Source organism: Gnatocerus cornutus, chromosome 6 (assembly GCF_029298725.1).
Source record: "Gnatocerus cornutus isolate USDA-ARS CGAHR chromosome 6, icGnaCorn1.1, whole genome shotgun sequence".
Classification (NCBI taxonomy): domain Eukaryota; kingdom Metazoa; phylum Arthropoda; class Insecta; order Coleoptera; family Tenebrionidae; genus Gnatocerus; species Gnatocerus cornutus.
This window is the reverse complement of record NC_142238.1, coordinates 11,957,301-11,971,543: the sequence shown is the minus strand read 5'-3', so window position 1 is coordinate 11,971,543 and position 14,243 is coordinate 11,957,301. Positions and strand designations below refer to the sequence as shown.

Sequence of the window (14,243 nt, the reverse complement as noted above, 5' to 3'; positions counted from 1 at the left end):
AATTTATTTTCTTTTCTATTTTCACATTGTATCTAGTGTTCGCCAGCTACTTACCGCATTCGTTATCTTGTGGCTCGTGTTAGTTTATCCACTACGTAACGAATATTTTTCTCTTTCACACTTGTATTCGCTTGATGTGATTTTTCTCGCTCGTTCAAAATTTAAGGTTTTTTATTCTCTTTACAAAACAAATTTTTATTTCATTATTTCTCTGCGTAATAAAGTCCGTCCGCTTAGAAGGCGAGAATTGTGGAAATTTTTGTAACTTGACACATATGTATTTCTCTGCAAAATATTACATTTTATTGTGTCACTTTTTGTCTATTGCAGTCAGAATTGCAATCTTCCAGTCAATAGGCATCCGCTGCTTTTCCATACCATTTGAACTGGTATATAAAGCAATTTCAGGTCTTCCTGTCCGAGACATTGAATCATTTCTGGGGTTAGCTCGTGTGTTCCGACGCTTTTCCTGCTTTTGGCTTCTGTAAAATTTCTCCCACTTCCAAAAGCACTATGTTTCCAGTTTTTCTTTTTTCCTGGACTGTTTCTGTATTTTTTCCACCTCCTTCATTCTCTCTATCTCGTTGTCATAGTAATTGTTTTTCTATTTCTTTATGTTTTTACGTAATATATTTTTTTGTTGTTTGATTTTGTTTTTTGAAAACGCACAGATTGATTTGATTTTGATATTTTTGTTTAATTTTGTCTCCCCCTCCCTTTAGAGTTATTTCTTTTGATTCTTGCTTTCTTTCAAGTCAATTGTGCCCCTTTTTTGTTTTCGCTTATCTTTAATAGAATGGGGTCAATATAACCGGACAAGCAATTCGCCAGTCTAGACGAAAAAATTCTGTCTGCGAAGTGCACCGCCTTCAGTACACAACAATAAAAGTGGGGCTGATGCAGACTTGACTCCTGAATAGACGATATTTTTTACTTCGTGGCTTCCATTACTATAAATAGGTAACTATTTGCTCCCTTCTCAAGAAAAAACTTAAAAGTACTTTTTAACTCGAACGCCTTTGAAGTTAATTTGAATTTCAATTTGTTAAAAACATCCACTCCATGATCAGGTTAATTTTTTATGCGCCGAGATAAATATCCATAATTTGAATGAGAAAGTAAAAGCTTCATTAATCCGGCCAAAGCTGCGAAATGAATGGAAAATAAGAACAAAGACGAGAAAGTGCCGGTAGAATTAGCGACGAAAATAGTTTGTATCTTAACAGATTTGACCTCTGGAACTTCATGCATGGTGTCCAATTACCTCAACACTCCTCGTTCTTCGATTGGCTGCTTTGATTACACCTTGCGTATAAGGGCAGAGAAACGCGTTCGTGCCCTTTATTATATTAACTAGGAAGTTAATCGGGTAAGCAAAGTTACAGCAACGTTTGCTCTTTGCGAGCTGTAAATTCACTCCTTCCGCCCTTTCCCAGCGTAATTACTTGAAAGCTCGAGCTCGTACATTTTTAATATTACTTCTATTAATACAAGAAATATAAGCAATAGGCGAAATTTATGATACAGCTTCGGTAAATCTGAGTAAATAGAGGTTCTTAAATTAATCTCAACGATGTTTAGTATTCCGGCCTTGACTCCTTGGTTTGAAAAATTCAAGCTTCACACAAGATAATCGATGCCGACACAGATATTCTTTGCTCCAGAAACGTTTCCTCTGTTAAATACGGTATTGACATTCGCTGGATATGAACATCACGTGGAGAATATCCACATGAAAAGAATTAGCTTTCTGCCTTCGTAACATAGCAATTCTAGTAATCCCTCATATTTTGAGACAAAGAAAATTTACCGAGGTTCTTAAGTGTCTGAGATTGATTGTTCTTCGTGTTATTGAACTAGTCGGATTAGAATTCTTACGACGAACGTAAAAATTAACTGGAGTAACGATAAATAACGTTGTTGTCGTTCGTTCGAACTTTGTTTGACTTGGAGTTTACAAGAAGATAGTGGGTATTAGTAGTGAAGAAGTTTGTGTTAACCGAGAAAAAATTGTTTTTATTTAGATACTTTTACAGTATTAATCACGAAAGTTTTAATTTCTTACCGGAGGTAGTTTTAGCTAGATATTCCACTTTAAACACTTTTTTTGATTAAAATTGCTCTTTAAATGAGATTGCATCCGTACAACGCCGAGCTTTCCCTCGAAAAACTTCACAAGACTTTTTTGCTTTTTTCTACCTAATTTCGTCTTAACAGCGTCCATCAAGAACATTGTATTTCTATCTCAACTGACAAATTTATTACTCAGTGTCTAGTTAATTTTGATTTCCGCCTGAATTCTCCGCGCAAGTGTGTCCGTGTTTTTGTTTTCTTTCACGGTTATTCATGGTCCGTGGGTGGTTAGTAAACAGTTGTGTTAATTTTGCACCCGAAAAGCAGCGTTTATTTTGAATTTTAAATCAGCCCATTCTATCGAAAAGGGAAGTAATCATAAGATGGATATCTTTGAGTGAGTTTGACAGAATCGCCAACACTCAACCTGGGTTAGCTCTTTTCAGCCTCAAGTGCTTTAAAATCTAATTGAATTGGTGGGAAATGGTGCAGGCTGGAAGACTGGTTAACTTAGACCATCTACCTGAGCTGGAAATACGCTGAAAGTTGCAGGCTTGGGAGAATAACAGACGTAACTTTGAGAAAGTGTATTAGATTATTTAGAAATGATTTATTTGGGGCTGACACACCTACACGGCCAAAATTGGGTATTGTCTGGATCACGCAACATTCAACAATTTATTTTAATTTGCTCGAGTTGAAAATTAGTTGGTTAAATACTAGTAATGTGCACGAACATTTTCCCTGCTAAATGCAGTGTGTTAGACAAATCCCCATTGCATGATTCATTTTAAAGATCGGAATAAACAGAAGTTACACAACAATAGTTTATTGTCTTGCTCGCAAACCACCCTATCAAAGAATTCTATAATGCAGTGGGGAAATCGAGCATCTCGTGATAAAACAGCAGTTAACAAGGTGTCTGCTTCCCCAACCCCCGATTACGCCGTTTCGCCGCCACACCTTCTGACGTTATTTGAGCTACTTCTCGAACTAACCGCCCTTACTTCCTTCAACGACAAAAACTCAGCTTCGTGGGTTCCAGCAATGTAATGCATAATTGAAACGAAACCCAGTCAAATCTTTTTTCCAAAAGCTTGCTTGTCTTGATAGCACCATTGTTTGTGGCCGGATTAGAACACCGCCACAGTATTATTTACTGTGTTTTGGGTTGGGGCTTAAGCCAGACCACAGTCTTTCAACTGGAGTGTTTGTTATTCTCGACCCAGCTATGCAAATCGGGAACACTGTTTTGTGTTTGATGGGGCAATTTTAAATGCACTTTGGGGAGAATTGGAGAAATGAAGGAGCTTTCTTGCTCAAGTACAGTACAATTGGGTTAACTGTGTTTTCATTTCACTGGCTACAGTTCCGTAAAGATTTGTAATTTGCTCGTTTGTTTACCCCGGAATAAAAAATCGCACGTGATAATACAGACTTTGTATCGACGGTATTCGATGCTCGCATAGACAGATACTTTTATGATTTATCTTTGCGATGTTCTGTTATTTCACTTTGAGGAATTTGTCCACAAATTTATCGACGAAGATGTTTATGAAAGTGAATAGTCGGCCTTACGTAATTTTGTTTTGTGAAAATGGTGGATGCGCCGAGTTTAGACTGAATATTTCGTACGCGCCAAATAGCCAACTAGCTAGTGATGTTAGTTATGTAAATCTGTGTGTGCTCACTATCAAATCTCGGTTGTAGCATAAATCTTAATATCAATTACCTCCATCTTGTAATATCTTAATAAGCAATTGTTGGGGACTTGTTCCAGTGTATATAGATTAATTTTCTAGAGCATGTATTCCGTACAACGTAACAGAGATTATCTAGTCAAGCCAAATCCAGTGCCAAGGGTATTGAGCAAGTCTGTGACATTAACTAAAGTGTGTGAGGGTGATACTGTAGCAAACTCGAATTAAACCTGATCATTATTTCACCACACAATGCCTTCGACCGTTTTGACAATTGCCTTTTTTATGGTTTGCTCCAGTAAAGAGCTATGAATTTTTATTGGCGATAAATACCTGAGTGCGCTTGCAGCACGTGCTATGAGAAGTGGAAATGAACTGTAAGAGAGAACAACAAAATATGAGTTACTAAATAAAGACCAATTTTAGTAATAAACGTCTCTGCTTTTGATTATGTGAATTCATCAGAAAGTTAATTCGTACACGATACTGCGTTAATTGGGACGTAATTTTAGCTGCCTGGTTGAAATTTGCTAAAATAATAACCCTCGAGATGATTATTTGGCCGATATATTGACGGTGAGCTATGATAATTGCACTTCCACCCCTTTTGATGGAATGGGTTAATACACACATTTCGCTTACTCAGATATGTTAGACGAGACTTTTTCAAACAGAATTAAATTGCGCTTATAAATTACAATTGAAAAAGTAAACTGTAGCCACTGTTCGCTTTTCTGAGGAGTTATTTTATTATTTATGTATTCGCAACACGACGCTGCAAACTCTGTGGTCCCGAATAAATTTCCGTATCAGATAATCTGACAGCTCACTGCACATCAGCGATTCTCATGTTATACCATTTTGCCACTGAATTCATCTCGGCGCAAACCACTAACGAAAACTACTACAGGAAGTTTCCATTAAAGATGTACGCTGCTCGGTTGCGTTAATCCCAAAAACCGAAAGATGCTGGCTTCCACTGATTTCATTTATGAATGGATAGGCGTTAACCCGGATTGTTTGTGGAAACATACGTAAACCATTTATATTCATCTCGGCTCTTGTTACATTTACACATACGTAACTTGCGGTTAGAACTGTTGAGTTTGTATTTATTATCAGATCATAATGTAACAACTTCTGGTTGGGACAGATCTGATGTTTTAAAACAGCATATTTTTTTTTAAATATCAGCTTACCTACAGATATTTAATTCTATTTCTGGCATCCATATCAACTACAAATGTTTTTGTATAAATTAACAAGACCACGTTTTGCTCTTTTGTGCTATTGTTTGCAAGCCGACACCAGTTGGGGGCTCTAAGCGACAACAACCGCAACTGTCGCAGCAATTGAACCTGCTCGTATACATAACACGACAGGTTAGTATGGTTAGAATTAATGGAATTGCTTAATTAAGATCAGTATAAACAATGTTTTGCTAAATTTTGAAAAATTTGTTAAAAAAAATGTTAAAAACAGTCCTCACAATTCGTTCTTAGCAAGTCATTAAATAAAGTAATTGATAAGTGGCGGATAATTAAAAATTTTAATTTACACAACGCGGAATTGTGAAAACAAAAATATCATCAAAATAATCCTTTCTTTGCAAGTACCTACTGAGCCAAAACAAAGTCGAAATAAAATCTGATTTCATAAATGAACCCTTGGAAAAACAGGACAATTTAATGTCGTGTGCAGCGTTTAAAAGGGTGACCTTTGTATAGCCACCTAATTCTGAAAAGTATGAATCTCAGTTACAAAGAAAATGTCACTTTGTTAACATGCACTTCCTGTGCAAGATAAGACAAATGCAATAAAATGTAGTATGGTAATTTACAGCAAGCGCTGAAGTGTAACTACTAATGATTCGCTCAAACCGTAACGATTCTCGCTAATTATAATGTTAAATAAAATATTACTGTTCCTCTATCGTATATTTTATATTCACCTGAATGCTTATGACTGTAAAACAAGTTCTAAAAGGGAAATTCCTATTTACATATACAGTGCAGCTCTGAACATTACGATGTTCAAATAACTTCTCTTTAAACGTTGCATGGATTTATTCGAAACTTAAATTGAAATGTTTGTAAATAAATCCGGTCTAATTGCAATAGTCTATTTTTTAATGCAGCGCACATAAATACAGCTAAAAGGCATTAATTCACCCACTCTCAGCTTTATTTGATCGTACATTTATTAGCTCCGATCGCTTTATTTGTCTGTTGACTCATTTATGAGGTTAATAAAATATTTCGCAGCAATCGGAGTTTTATGGAAGATGGTAGAACACATCGATCGGGACATAACAGGTGATATAACTGTAACAGCATGACCCCCACATACCGTCGCAGCGGACATAAAAAATGCATTGTGTAGTATTAGTCGATTACCACGTTGGTTGCCTTGTAATATTTATCTTCCTTTAAGTGACTTGAGTTGACGGCTGATTTAAAGCCACTCAATATGCAGCAAATATCTTCTTATCTATTACTACATTTGTGGCTCAACTGGGATATTACGAACTTCGATCGAAAGAATTATTATTCGAGGGGTGCGACTTTCATCTAAATCCTCTTCGCTGCAGTCAGATGCTGTTTATTGCAAGAGTACGTCGCTAAGTGTGAAATAAAGACGGAAATGAAAGACTAAGTCAGGGTCAAAGTGGGAGATAAAGATGATATGTTGCTGACAGAAGCAACCGAACCCCCAACTGGAGGATCGTTAAGCGGAATGACCTCTTCGCCAAATATGCGACAGCCGGTCACTACTAGATGTACATGGAACGGGAAAAAAAACAAACTGTAAAAGTAAGGTCAAAATGTGTTAAGAGTGGTGTGTTAAATCTGGATTAACTCGTCGAGGACCCGTTATAAACCAATCTTCAGCTAATGAGGGTAAAGTCGGGGACTTGGTTATCGGAGTTTTCATGTTTGCAGACAGAAGCTAATTTCCTAATTATATAATAAAACGGCGATTTATCTTCACGGTGTTAAATTATTTTTCGCTCGTTATTTTAACTAAAATTCAATGTGGTCCTACGAAAACTAATACAAAAGAGATGTTTCTACCTACTAAGCATGATAGCTTCGAAATTCAAAGTTCAACAATTAAGCGCTTTAGCGTTGTAAAATTTTATGATTATTATTAGTTTTCATCATTTCAAGTGACTTTCGAGATTTAGCCAAAACTTTGTTTACGACCACTGTGGCACGTTATAGCGAGTAAATAAAATTTGTAATTAAACTTTGAATGCAGTTTTTAAAGGGCGATTAAAAATGTAAAATCAGAGAAACATCACAAAAATCACCAATTATAAAACATGCTCTCTGCGCTTTACGTCTGCAATAAATCACAAATTTAATTACTGATAAAGTTAGCAAGAGCACTAAACTTTTAATGCATCTCGAGTAAATAATAAACTGCCAAGCGAAAAAAGTAACCTATTTTTCGCTTGTTATTGTTTCGCGACAGAAACTTGTAAGTAAGAAGCTTATAGCCTTCATGAAAATCGGAAACTCTCGAACAAGATTTGTTATTCAATATTGGTTTAAAAAGATACGGAGTACACGCATACGAAGGATAGACACACCCAACTTGTTCGAAGAAGGTGTTCATCAATAAAAGATGTCTGTAAAACAACAGGAAACGTTTATTCCGAAATAGAAGCCGCGCCTTTTGATCGAGAACACAATACAAACATTTGTTCTGAGAAGCTGTTAAGGTTCTTCAAGGTGGTCGCAATGACATTTTTTATTCTATTTGTGCTTTAAATTTATAAGTTTTTTGTCGAGCTCTTCAGACAATCCTCTGGGATCTCCATTTATAAAAAGGACCGACAAGTTCTTAGAGAGATTTGGCGCATCCACCATTTTTATTGTTTAGACAGATCTGTAAAGTTTATAGAATTTTGAAAAAAATGTCGCATTGTTATAACTTCTCTGAAACTTCTAGTTTCATTTGCGAAGTTGAAAGCATCCTATTCTATTACAATGATCTATTAAACTCAAGTGGAGTAATGTTTGGATTCTTACTCCGGTAACTACCGCACTACTTTGAAGACTAAACTGTTTATCTGAAACTTTGGCGCATTGTTTCTGTTCTCGCATCAAAAATAAGTCTCCAAGGAGCTAAATGGTCGCTTCTGGTTCCTAAAATAGTGACTGCATGAGTGAGAATAATGTCTCATTGACAATACCACGGGATCATAAACCTCAACTAAATATAGAACTCCCTTAATGGCACTCCCCATCATGACGTGCCAAACTCATCAGCATAAGTTAGAAACATTTTCATCTATTTTATGATTAAATCCACCGAGATGAGGTTCACGATTTTACAACTTATGACACTTTAGATGTGGAGCACATTGTAAGTTATTTTACTCTCATTTTGGTGATGTATTGCTACAAGGTCCAGAACTCCACCATTGAATAAAAATGATTAATCAGCTATTAATAATCTCAACAATAAAAGCAGACTGATGGATCGATACGTGGTGTAAACAGCGTTATTCAAGTTTTGTTGAAATAATGCAATTTATTTTATCGCGATTTACATTAATCACAATGCAGTTTTTTACTCTGGAGGACACTGTTTGAATGAAATATGTCCAATATTTCATCATTAAAAGTCAGTTGTAAAATTTGTTCTCGTTGTAACGGACATCATTATTATACCTGTAATGTTATCATCGAAAATAAAATTTCCACTTTAATTATTTTCATAAATGTAACGCCACGCTCGGATATCTGATATAAAATAATAATAAATAGATTTTTTTTATTACTTTGTGTAAAATCATGATTTAGGTTTTGTTATTTTCCGGTACGAATCCTGACAGGTTAATGTTTAGGGTTGGATTTGAGATTTATAGATAATAAAATTTTATGATTTTTTTCAGCAGGAAATAATTTCAACGGTTCTTTTACAGCATTTCATATGTTGCAGTTTACAAAAATAAACAGCAAGGTATATAACTCTGCACTTTGCAAATATCACAAAATGCTTTTTTAATTTACACAAATAACATTTTGTGCTAGCAAAGCTAATAAAAAAATATGTTTAAACGTTGAACTATAACTAAGGTACACAAAAACTATTTCGACTCTGAAGTTCGTTTCTATCGTTTTAAATCAACAATTAATTACATCTCTTTGAAATTCAATCCCGGTATAGCAAACGTAATTTTTTTCACGGAATTCTGTTACAATCAGTTGGAGGAATTAATTATCGTTCATTTAATACAATAACGTTTCCAATTTACATGTTTTACTTCAAAAAGAATTGCACCAAAGTCAAAGTGAGTTTTTGTCACAAGAAATTTAATAATTTGCCCGGGGGGGAAACGCAAAATTGATAAAAAGTTAATAAAAACATCGGAGGCGCAATTCTGCGTGAATTTTCTTTTAAAGGCCGTTTATAAGAAAGATTTTTCCAGCGATGATTACTTTTCAATTAAGCAAAGGACGGATCGACCGATATAATTCCAATCTGAAATCGCAGATTTTATCACCAATCTCTGATTTACGTTTTCAATTTTCTGAGATATTTTCGCGTCTCACTGAACGGTGGAAATGTACAGTCTGGAGTTAAACGAGTTGAAATTGTCTGCACGCAGACTTTTAGTTTGACCGTGAATATTGAATTATATGAGTTCATACCTATTGATTATAAATTAGTGCATCAAGGACAAGCCTCTTGAATCAATCAATTGACAATGGGGTAAAAATGAAAACGACGGGCTATTGGAATCATCTCGCAGAAGTGTCTGATTGGGTTAGAGGATTAAATTATTTGGTATTTTTGTTTTGTAATTCTTTGATCTCTTTTTTAATTAAAAACGTCACTATATGGGTTTCATGAGAGTGAATATGATGGATAAACTCAATTTCTTGAATGTCACGGGAACCTTCTTGTTGATTTAGCAAATGCCTTTGATGTCAAGTATCAAATATTGCATTTGGTAGATGACATGTGTTTTGAATTCCAAGAGCTATACCTAATTATCGCTGTGATTTATTGTTGTACGACTAACGAATACCTTTCAATTTAACGTTTTATCATAGCTACACAATAAAATAACACATTATCTCCATCACAAAAGTTCCTAAAACGATCATTAAACAAGTTTTATACATGCAAAGTTATTCCCATCATTGGCTTCATTCCCTTCAACCAGTTAGTTAACAGCCTGTTAAGGGCAGATTCCTCGGTTTTCAAGAACATTCCCGCGTCATGTTATACCCATAATAAAGTCAGGTAGCAGTTCTCATACGCCACCGTAATGTTTGTTTGTTTAATATTTCACAAATGCCGCCAAGTCTCATTTAATTGAGCTTCTCCCTTCGCCAGTCACATACGTTCCGGTTTGTTGCTCTTTCACAAAGTAAAAGCTTTCAGGTCGACGGTGGCTTTTTAAGCAGAATATATAGTACAGTCAAAACACACCCCTATCCTCAAATGCACCTTCGCAATAATGCAACACAGCCACGTTTTGGTGAACCCTTGTATGTACTCTTGATGCTTCCTAATGGAAAGTTCAACGCTGAATTTTAATTAACACACTGCACATGAATTGTTCCTAAGTAAGAGAACGCCCAGAACAATTTCGAGTACACGTATTTGCTTAATTTTTTGTTTGGAGAGAAACGTCGAAATATTAATTAAAAAAAATGTTACGATGCAGAAGACGGGTGATATAAAATTTTAATCAAAATGGAAATTTTACTTTCTGAACTTATGATTAATTTTAATCAAAGGCAGATTTTAGGTGTCTAAACAGGAAAAAGAAATGTTTTTTAATGTTAACGAACGAAGATGTGTCTTTATTAAAATGTTCAACAGTACAAAGACAACAGACCTGGCTAATAATCAAATCTGTTCATACTTTAAAAGAAGGTTAAATTAAATTAATAAAATGACTTGAAAAATACGCAATTGTTGAATTATAATTCGGTTGATTTGTCTACATTTTCACGATTTTTCTCTTCTTCTGCTTTCTTTTCTCATGTATTTTATCTCTTATTGTTTCATGTATTCGGTCTCATGGAAACAGTATGAATTCACAAATTAATATTTAATACAATAAAAAAAGTAAATAATTTGGATATTATGGCCATTAACTAGAACTGGCGCACTTATCTATGAAGTTGAATACAGCAGCAAAATGTTTAAAGTTGCAAATACCATCAATTTATCACGGGAAAGTTGAACTGTGAAAACGAAGTTATTATTCAAAGCGTGCGAATTTAAACCTCTGAAAACACTTTTAGCTAGTTTTGTCTATGAAACTTTAAAGTTCAAAGAAGAAAAAATAGGCAGAAATACTAAATTTTACGACAAAACTTATAAGCACCACTTTTTATTAGTTGTAATGTTATCGGATTGTTACGGTTTGCTTAGTGGTTTAGTTCGCACGGTAGTTAATTCTGATTCCAGGATTACGGAATCAATTAATGGTAAGTAACGAGTAAACAGGTGGAACAAACTGTGGCGAAAAGTGAATGCTGTTTAACAATGTACAGAAAAAAGGCATAAAAATCATTTTCTTTTCAGGGTGGTAAACGTTTAATGTTCAAAATTTTCGTAAAACCATTATGCGAAAATAAAAACGCGCTTTTTGCTGTCCTTAAAAAGTCTTTTAGTTACAAAGCTTGTAAATAAGGAAGCACGGAAGAAATAATTAAAAGGATCTTTTCGCATTTCAGTGAATTTCAATGAAGGTGTATCGCTGATATGTGCCGATATTATTTCCTTTTTGTCGTCTTTGGCGAACACACGATGTGAAGATTATTAGAAAAGATTTTCATTCGATCTCGATTTTTTTAACCTCTGCTGCGTTGTGAATCAATAGCAGCGTTTTTTTTTCTTGCCACGCAAAAACTATCGTGTTTCTCCTAAACTATTTCTTAATAAAGTTCTCTAGTTGAATTCTGATGAAAAATAAAGTCGCATGCTCAATACCTTCTCGTTTACATCTTTTAGGTGAGCAGTGAATTTTAAACGAGTAAAGGGAAAATTATTTTAGAAATGTACTATCCTTGGAAATGTGGTATTTAAAGCATAACTTCGAAGCATTAATATCGTTATTTTAAATTGGTCTGTTTTGGAACACAATTATTTCAGTCCAAATCAATGCTATGAATTTTAATCGTCTCTGTAATTCATACAATTCCATTTTATGTGATTTCATAAAAACGAAGCGTTTGTGGTGAACATCAAATAGACCACACATCATTTTCTCGCACCGAACTGTTTTTGGTCAAAACTAATCACACCCTTCCAATTAGCACTAGATCGAAGGATGATCGTCCCAAAAACTCGAACAAATCTGCTTGATTCGAACGTATATCTACGTGATTAAAGCTTCAAATTGGAATTGGTGCCTGTTCTCATGCGACCAAAGCAGCTGGAGGGGACGCCCGGCTTCTCTGTAAATCCTGCTGCAGTCTATAGCAGGACGTCGATGTGTATGCGTCATTTTCTACCCGGCAAAGCGCGTCGCGACGTCTTCAACAATGTTTTGTAAAAGCGGAAACTTGCAAGTTTTTACTACGCTTTTAATGGCTGCCGTTTATGGCCTGCTGAAAACCATAACATCCTGAAGAAGTGTAAAGTGTGTTGTTTGCACTGAAATTCCTGAAGTGTTGGTGTTGTAAAAAACGTGAACAATGGACTGATATCAGACTGCCGATTTTTTCAGGTTAGCTTTTGATATTTTTTTTAGCGGTGTTGGTATAACCCTCTTAAACACTTTGGTCAGAATACAAGAGACCGCTATGCTAATGCAGGGCACGTTGAGGTTATACAAACACATTATCACAATTATCTTTCAGTTTTGCTCCGCATGCATAATTAGCGAGATAACTGCGGTTTTGGATTTTTATTTTGATCGTACATTTGTGGTAACGTTTCCGGACTCTTGAGGACACATTTCGTGGGTTGCACTTTTTACTGTTTTACATGTCCCGGATGACAGGAAAAACGAGGAGCGACGTTTAAACTTCAACCTTTGTTAATTTGTTATGCGGAGTTTTACAAAGGTTTTTTTGACTCTAAATAATATTTCGGTAGCCAGTAAAACGGAAAATTAGGAAATGAAAAGTCATTCAAAAGTGTGTTTACATTTTAGGATTGAAAAAAAAACGGAATGTAAGGATTGGAATAATCATATCCTCGAAATTCCAATCAATATGGAGTGGAAGATTTATTCGTGTATTTTTAATTACAAACTTCGGTAATTACTGCGGCAATTTTACCTTGTAGGTTAGTTTTGACTATGATGAATCACCTTGAATATGCTTTTTTCATTTTATAATAATAAAACAGAGTATTTGATATTACTGTTGACTTTCTGATTTCAACAAACTTTGCAGCGTTGGCGTTGGCGGCGAGTGGAAAACGCACTGAAAAAGTGTAATTAGCAAATACGGGTTTGTTTTAGTCGATTTTAATCACACGAAAATTGTGAAAGGTACATTTTACCCATATTTCCATCATTTGGTCGGAATAAATAGCCACTAAATTAGATGCTTAATTAATGTGGAATTTCCCCATGTAGGTAGGTGTCGCTTCAGTTTTAATTCATCTGTATAATTGATGATGATAAATCAACGTGTATTTATATGTAGCTGTTATGCTTTATGTTCCACAAATAAAACTTTGGGCTGTGGTGTTTTTTACACCAATACGGCAGGTTTCATCAAATAGAAATGAAAGCACAATGGATACAATGTTTTAAAAAATCCATTTTGTGTTATAGGGAAAAATTACCTGTAAAATTTCATAAAATCCGGTTTGATTCTGCAATTTCAAACACATTATGCAATTTTGTTAAAGAAAAAACTATACTAGGATTTACCTACAAAGTGAAGCTTCGAAATGTAAATATGTTAATATGATGGAAAAATTAAGGAGCATTATTTGATATTATCGGTAGAGTATTCCTAATCGAATCGAATATTTATGGCTACATTATCTAAATGACTTAGTTACAAAAAAACTTACTATAGATTACTTATTATTTTTATCCTTTTGATACTAACTGAAAAGAACTGAATCATCTTTGAAATGAAAGAAAATGAAGGAGATCCAAAGCACATGAAAATTACCGTTTTTTTTGTAAATGCCAAACATTAATAAAAGGATGAAAAGATGTACTTTCTGGAAATGTCAAAGAACATGAATGATCTAAAACCTTAAAAAAATTACAGCAGATATGAAGATCCGATACAATCTAAAAAATTCAAAATTTTTATGTCGGCTTTGAAAGAATCTGAGAACTTAAACGAATCTTATTATGTATAAAGATTTCGAAGATTTAAAAGATCTAAGGGCTATGCTATAATAAATTTAATCATTGTGAAAAAAAAAATAAAACTAACAAATATGGAAAAATAGTTATATGTTTTACTAGGCTAGATTTTGTTTTGGAAATTTGAGGAAAAGTATTAAAGTTTTCCAGGC

General features: G+C 34.6%; 1 protein-coding gene across 1 annotated transcript in view; it reads left to right on the top strand.

Annotated features, from left to right (window-relative positions):
• Window positions 1-12,230: 12,230 nt before the first annotated feature.
• LOC148172983 (uncharacterized) overlaps window positions 12,231-14,243 on the top strand; it is a 46,980-nt gene continuing 44,967 nt past the window's right edge. Inside the window, exon 1 of the mRNA XM_088038557.1 lies at window positions 12,231-12,480. The gene's annotated coding sequence lies outside the window, so the exon portion shown is untranslated. The remainder of the gene's footprint in view (window positions 12,481-14,243) is intronic.